The sequence below is a fragment of the Rhinolophus sinicus genome, linkage group LG06, assembly GCF_036562045.2.
Source record: "Rhinolophus sinicus isolate RSC01 linkage group LG06, ASM3656204v1, whole genome shotgun sequence".
NCBI classification, from domain to species: domain Eukaryota; kingdom Metazoa; phylum Chordata; class Mammalia; order Chiroptera; family Rhinolophidae; genus Rhinolophus; species Rhinolophus sinicus.
Window position 1 is genome coordinate 118,871,752 of NC_133756.1, and position 6,974 is coordinate 118,878,725.

The 6,974-nt window shown below is 35.4% G+C and overlaps 1 pseudogene; it reads right to left on the reverse strand.

The window, feature by feature from the left end:
• Window positions 1–3,540: 3,540 nt before the first annotated feature.
• LOC109454044 (small ribosomal subunit protein eS6) lies at window positions 3,541–4,820 on the reverse strand (annotated as a pseudogene).
• Between the last annotated feature and the right edge of the window lie 2,154 nt (window positions 4,821–6,974).

Below are 6,974 nucleotides of genomic sequence, written 5' to 3' on the forward strand. Positions count from 1 at the left end.
TTCAACGATGATTTGTGGGTTTCAGAATATAAATTTTATACTTTTGTTAAATTTATTCCTATTTTTCTTCTTTTTGATACTAAATGGAATTGTTTCCTAATTTTCTTTAAGTTTATTGGGGTGACAATTATTAGTAAAGTTACATATTTCAGATGTACAATTCTATAATACATCACATATACATTGTGTTATGTGTTCACCACCCAGAGTCAGTTCTCCTTCCATCACCATATATTTGATCCCCTTTACCCTCATCTACCACCTCCCTCCCCCCTTACCCTCTGGTAACCACTCAACTATTGTCTGTGTCTATGAGTTTTTGTTGCTTCATTTGTTTGTCTTGTTTTTTTGTTGCTTTCAGTTTTATATACCACATATCAGTGAAACCATGTGCTTCTTGACTTTTTCTGTCTGACTTATTTTGCTTAGCATAATAATCACAAGATCCATTCATGTCGCAAATGATACTATTTTACCTTTTCTTATGGCAGAATAGTATTCCATTGTGTATACATATCATAACTTCTTTATCCATTCATCTGTTGAAGGACACTTTGGTTGTTTTCATGTCTGTTTTCTAATTTCATTTTCAGATTGTTCATTGCTAGTTTGTAGAAATATAATTGGCTTTTGTATATTGACCTTGTATCCTGAAATCTTGCTGCACTTGTTTATTAGATCTAACAGTTTTTAGTGGATTCCTTAGGATTTGCTACATAGAAGATCATGTCACCTGAATATAAAGATATTTTTACTTTTTCATTTCCAATATAGGTCCCTTTTATTGTTTTTTCTTGCCTAATTGCCCAGCTAGAACTTCCAGTCCAATGTTGAATAGAAGTGGAAGGAGCATACATCCTTGTCTTGTTCTTGATCACATGGAGAAAGCTCTTAGTCTTTCTCCATTGAGTATGATGTTAGCTGTGAGTTTTCATAGATGCCCTTTATCAGGTTGAGGACGTTCCTTTCTATTCTTAATTTTTTGAGTGGGATTTTGAAATCAAAATGGTGTTAAATTTTGTCAAATGCTTTTTCTGACTCTATTGAAATGATTATGTGGTTTTCTTCTTTATTCTAATGATAAGGTGTGTTACATTAACTAATTTTCAGATGTTAAACCAATCGTACATTCCTAGGATAAATATCACTTGGTTGTGGTGCATAATCCTTTTTATCTGTTGCTGGATTCAGTTTTTTTGGTAGTATTGTGTTGAGGATTTTTGCATCTATATTCATAAGAGACATTAGTCTGTAGTTTTCTTGTGATGTCATTGTCTGGTTTCTGGTATCAAGGTAACAATAACCTCACAAAATGTGTTGTGAAATGTTTTCTCGTCTTCCAATTTCTGTAAGAGTTTGTGAATAATTGGTAGTAAATCTTCTTTAAATATTTGGTAGAGTTCATTCCTTTTTATTGCTGAATTGTATTCCATTATATGAATATAGCACAATTTGTTTATCCATTCACCTGCTGATAGATATTTGGGCTGTTTTCAGTTTTGGAATAAAGCTGTTATGAACATTAGTGTACAAATCTTTATATGGACATATGTTTTCATTTTCTTGGGTAAATATTTCCAAGTGGAATTGCTGGGTCATTTGGTAGGTGCATGTTAACTTTACGAGAAAGTTCCAGACTAATTCTCAAAGTAGTTGCATCACTACACTTTACACTCCCACCAGCAATGTATTTTGCTGACTCCATATCCTCAGCACATTAGGTGTTGCAAGTCTTTTTAATTTTAGTCATTCTAATGGGGATGTTGTGATATCTCAGTGTTGTTTACATTTTGCTGGTGAATGATATTAAACACATTCATGTGCTTACTGGCCATTTGTATATCTTTGTACAGAGTCTGTTCATATCTTTTGCCCATTTTAAAAAAAAGGACTTTAATTGGGTCTTCTTACTATTAAGCTGTAGGAATTTTTTATGTACTCTGGATAGAAGTTCTTTGTCAACCACATAGAGATAGACGGATAGTGAATATTCACTCTGTCTATGACTTTCTTACTTTTTATCTTAATGGTATTTTTTGATGAGAAGAAGCTTTAAATTAAAATTAAAATTTTGATGAATTTCATTTTATTGATTTTTCTTTCATGGTTATTGCTTTCTGGTTCTTGGCTAAGAAATCTATGTCTATACAAAGATCATGAAAATAATCTGTTTTCTTCTAGAAACCATTTTCATAGCCAATATTTCAGTACTGTTTATTGAACAGACTTTTCTTTCCACATTGAGTTGCTTTTGCCCTTTGGATGAAAATCAATTAACCACACACTATTTCTGGACTATTTTTCCCATTGATCTACTTGTTTCCATCTTTATGCCAATACCACACTGTCTTCATTATTGTAGCATTATTGTAAGTCTAGATATCAGGAAAGGTAAATTCTTGACCTTGGTCCTATTTCAAGATTACTTTATTCTAGATATTTTGTATTTCAACATAAATTTTAGAACCAAGTTGTCAATTTCTAAAAAAAAGTACTGCTAGAAATTTGATTGGTATTGCTTTTGAAACCATTGATCAACTTGGGGAGAATTAACAAGTTAAAACTACTGTGTTCCTTCAATCCATGAACATGGTATACCTCTCCATTAATTTGAGTTTCTTTAACGTCTCTCTTCAGTGTTTTGTAATGTTTAATGTAGAGGTCTTCCATATATTTTGTTATATTTATCTTGAAATACTTTGTCTTCAATGCTATTATAAAGGGCATCAATTTTTAAAATTTTCCAATTGTTTTTTGCTAGTATATGTAAGTACAATTGATTCTTGCATATTGACTTGGTATCCTGTCACTTTACTAAATTCACTTATTAGTGTTAGTAGGTTTTTTTCTGTAACTTTAAGTTTTTCTATGTACATGATCATATTCTTTGAAAATAAAGACAATTTTACTTCTTTATTTTCGATTTATATGCCTTGGACTCACCTTTTTTTTTTTTTTTTTTTTTTTTTAATCTTATTGTATTGGATGGAACCTCCAGTAATAATTTGAATGAATTGATGATAGCAGACATCATAACCTTGTTCTTAAGCTTAATGGGAAAGCCAGTATTCCACCAAAAGTATCATATTTCGCATAGGTTTTGTAGGTTCTGCTTTACAGATTGAGGATATTTATTCTATTTATAGTTTTTGGAAAGTTGGGGTTTTTTTTTCAAGAATAGGTGTTGAATTTTGTAAAATATACATATGATTTATCGTCCAGAAGCACTTGATAAGGACAGATTTCTGCAGTTGTTGAGTATAGTGTTCTGAGTATTGAGTAAAATGTCAACATTGGTTGATAAGGCATTTCAAGCCTTGTCTATTACTGTAATAACTGATTTTTTTCCTGAATATGGATCACACTTTACCATTTCTTTGCAATATCTTGTTTTTTGGTTTTGTTAAATAATATATTTTAGCAATTCTGATATCTGATATTTTCCCCTGAGGGGTTGTTGCTCTTGCTTGTTTGGTAACTGGCCTGAACTAAATCTGTAGAGTCTGCAGTTTGTAGCCACTGCTGTCTTTCTTTTTTTGTTTTTTTCTTTTATTCTTTATTTTTAAGCCTTGTTTCCTAGGGATTGCCTCTGTGTCAACATTGCTAAGTAGCCAGCCAATGATTGATCAGAGTTTGTGCTCAAACATGCTGAGCCCATAATACTTCCACTTTCTTTAATGGCTCTGTGATGAATCTAATGTGGGGGTTAGATAGTACATTCAAAATTCCGGCAGTTTACAAGTCTGGCCCAGCTTTTACTTTCTGTTGGACATTCTCATGTTCCCTCTACTTGTCTGCATTGCTTCAAGTTCCACCAGGAATATGTGAATAGACAGGGTACTTTTTGGTCTCTTCCTGATCATGTGGGAGTTTGTGAAGGCCCACTATGGCTGTCTCATTCCCTGTATATCCCTGTTAAATTTCTGTCCCCTGCTTGCCCCAAACAGGTCTTCCTGTTTTTTTTGTTTGTTTGTTTTTGTTTTTTTGTTTTTTATGTCTGATCTTATTTATTTGTTACTCTTAGAAAATCTCATTTTTGACTGGACTCATTAGAGGTAGAAGCTCTCAGAGAAGACAGCCTGCGTCTCTTGACAATCTGTTCCTGGCGTTTTTCTTTGGCCTCCTTTATTCTCTTGGCTAAAAGTTTAGCATGTTCTGCAGCCTCTTCCTTATTTTTCTTAGTACGCTGTTTCTTTAGAGCAATACGCCGACGTTTGTGTTGCAGGACTCATGGAGTAACAAGACGTTGAATCTTGGGTGCTTTGGTTCTAGGTTTCTTACCTTCTTTGTTTAGGGCTTTCTCACAACATACTGGCGGACATCATCTTCTTTAGAGAGATTGAAAAGTTTGCAAATTCTGCTAGCTCTTTTGGGCCCCAGGTGATGAGGCACAGTAGCATCAGTAAGACCAGGAATATCTTTCTCCCCTTTTTTTACAATGACCAAGTTGAGAACACTCAGATTAGCATCCGCAATGCAACCCCGAACAGATTTGCGCTTTCTTTCTCCAGTCCTCCTTGGTCTATAACAGGAATGCCCCTTACTCAGGAGCAGGCGGACACGGCCATGGGTCAAGACACCCTGCTTCATGGGGAAACCTTATTTGTTGTTCCCATCACTGATCGAACCACATAACGCTTCCATTCTTCACCCAGAGCATCAGCAGCAACTTCTGTGGCCATATGCTTCTCATAAAATGTACGAAGTTTGCGTTCATCATCCACTTCAATGAGTTTCTGGCAGCCAGTGGCTGGGAAAGAGATGTTCAGCTTCATCCTGAAGCAGCCGACGGCCTCCGAGGCGCCACGAAAAAGAGGCCATTTTTTTTTCTTTCTTTTATCACTGAGGTTGCTACTGTTTCTTTCATTGCCCCTGAGAATGGAATTGTTCAAGGTCTGCTTCAAATCAAGTGAGCCCCTTCTGAAGCAAAGCTGCCATTTTTCACAGCTTGCCTTCTCTGTAGAACAATTACCATGGTGACTGGGCTGGGGTAATAGGATGGTGGCGGGGAGGGGCATGGGGGAAAGGTTAGAAGCAGCCACAGGCTATAATGTCACAGTCTGCCACTCTTCTTACAGGAGATTCGGTAGTTTTTCATGAACAAATGCTTCTCAATTTGCTGTAAGTCTTTGATCACTGCTATTTTTGACAATTTTGCCCTGTTTTAACATTTTTGTTTTTTAAGAGGATTTTTCTGAGCCATTTACTCTGCCATTCCAGAAGTCCTGCCCTCATCATTCTATATGCTTCTAAATTATTGATTTGTCTGTTTTTTTCAGTTCTGTTAGCTTTTACTTCATGTACGAATAAAGCTGCCCTAAACATCCATGTATAGGTTTTTGTGTGGACATAAGATTTTTGTGTGTGGATGTAAGTTTTCAACTCATTTGGATAAGTATCAAACAGCACAATCACTGGATCGTATGGTAAGATTGTTTAGTTTCATAAGAAACTGCCAGGCTGTCTTCCAAAGTGGCTGTATAATTTTGCATTCCCACCAGCAATGAATGAGAGTTCTTAATGCTCCACATCCTTGCCAGCATTTGGTGTTGGTGTTTTGCATTTTGGCCTTTCTAATAGGTGTGTAGTGGTATCTCACTTGTTGTTTTAATTTGTAATTCCCTGATAACATATGATGTGGAGCATCTTTTCATATGTTTGCCATGTGTGTATAGCAGTTCCTTGAATAACATCGTTTTATTCAACGTCATTTTTATTAGAATGTCGATGAGGAAAAAAACTCAATTGCGGGCTGAGACCATTGTCTGTGTGGGGTTTGCATATTCTCCCCATGTCTGCATGGGTTTTCTCTAGGTATTCTGGTTTCCTCCCACATCCTAAAGATGTGCATGTGAGGTTAATTGGTGTGTCTAAATTGTTTCTGTCTGAGAATATGTATGTGTGTGCATGCGCGTGCCCTGCAATGGAAGGGTGCTCTGTCCAGAGTGGTTTCTGCCTTGTGCCCTGAACTGCGGGGACAGGCTCCAGCCACCCACAACCTTGAACTGGAATAAGTGGGCTGGAAAATAATTATCTTACTTGTTTTTATTAATCTTTCTTAAATATATGTGTAGCTCACATTTATTTCAATGTTTAATGTTAGAAGTGTTTTGGTCTTTAGTTAGAAGTTTGGTGATGTTTTTGTAACCAAAAATGTGTTGTAGGAACTTAACTCTTGTTTATATCAATTAGCCCATGGCAATATTGGTTTTGTTGTATGTTATTTTGCTTAAAGTCAATTTCCGAGAACCTATTGACAACATTAAGTGAGGACTTAGTGTATCTTCTCTAGTGACGTGTCTAAGTCTTTTGCCCTTTTTTTTAAATTGGGTTGTTTGTTTCTTTCTTTTTTGAGTTTTAAGAGTTCTTTGTACATTTCAGGTAACATCCATGGATAGGTTTTTGTGTGGTATAAGACCTGGTATCTAATATTATATTATATTATATTATATTATATTATATTATATTATATTATATAAAACCTGGTCTTATAATAAAATAAGACTGGGTCTTATATTAATTTTTGCTCCAAAAGACACATGAGAGCTGATTGTCCAGCTAGGTCTTATTTTTGGGGAAACACAGTAACTATTTTAAGCTCCTTGTCTGCTAATTCCAACATTAATGTCATTTATGGGTCTGTTTTTGTTTTCTGTTGGTTATGAATCACATTATTCTACTTCTTTGCATGTCTACTAATATTTTATTTTATGCTGGACACTATGGATGCTACATTGCTGGGTATCTGGATTTTGTTGTCTTCCTTAGTGAGGTACTGAGTTTTGGCAGGCAGATAATTTACTTGTGGATGAGCTTGAGCCTGGTTTTAAAGTTTTGTTACATCTGAAATATTTAGGGCTAGATTAGCCTACCCTTCAGGCTTGGCCTTTCTGAGAGCTGTACTGAATGCTTGGAGTACCCAATGAGATTTCTGTTGTTTGGCTAGTTAGAACACAAACACATCTCCCTTCTCT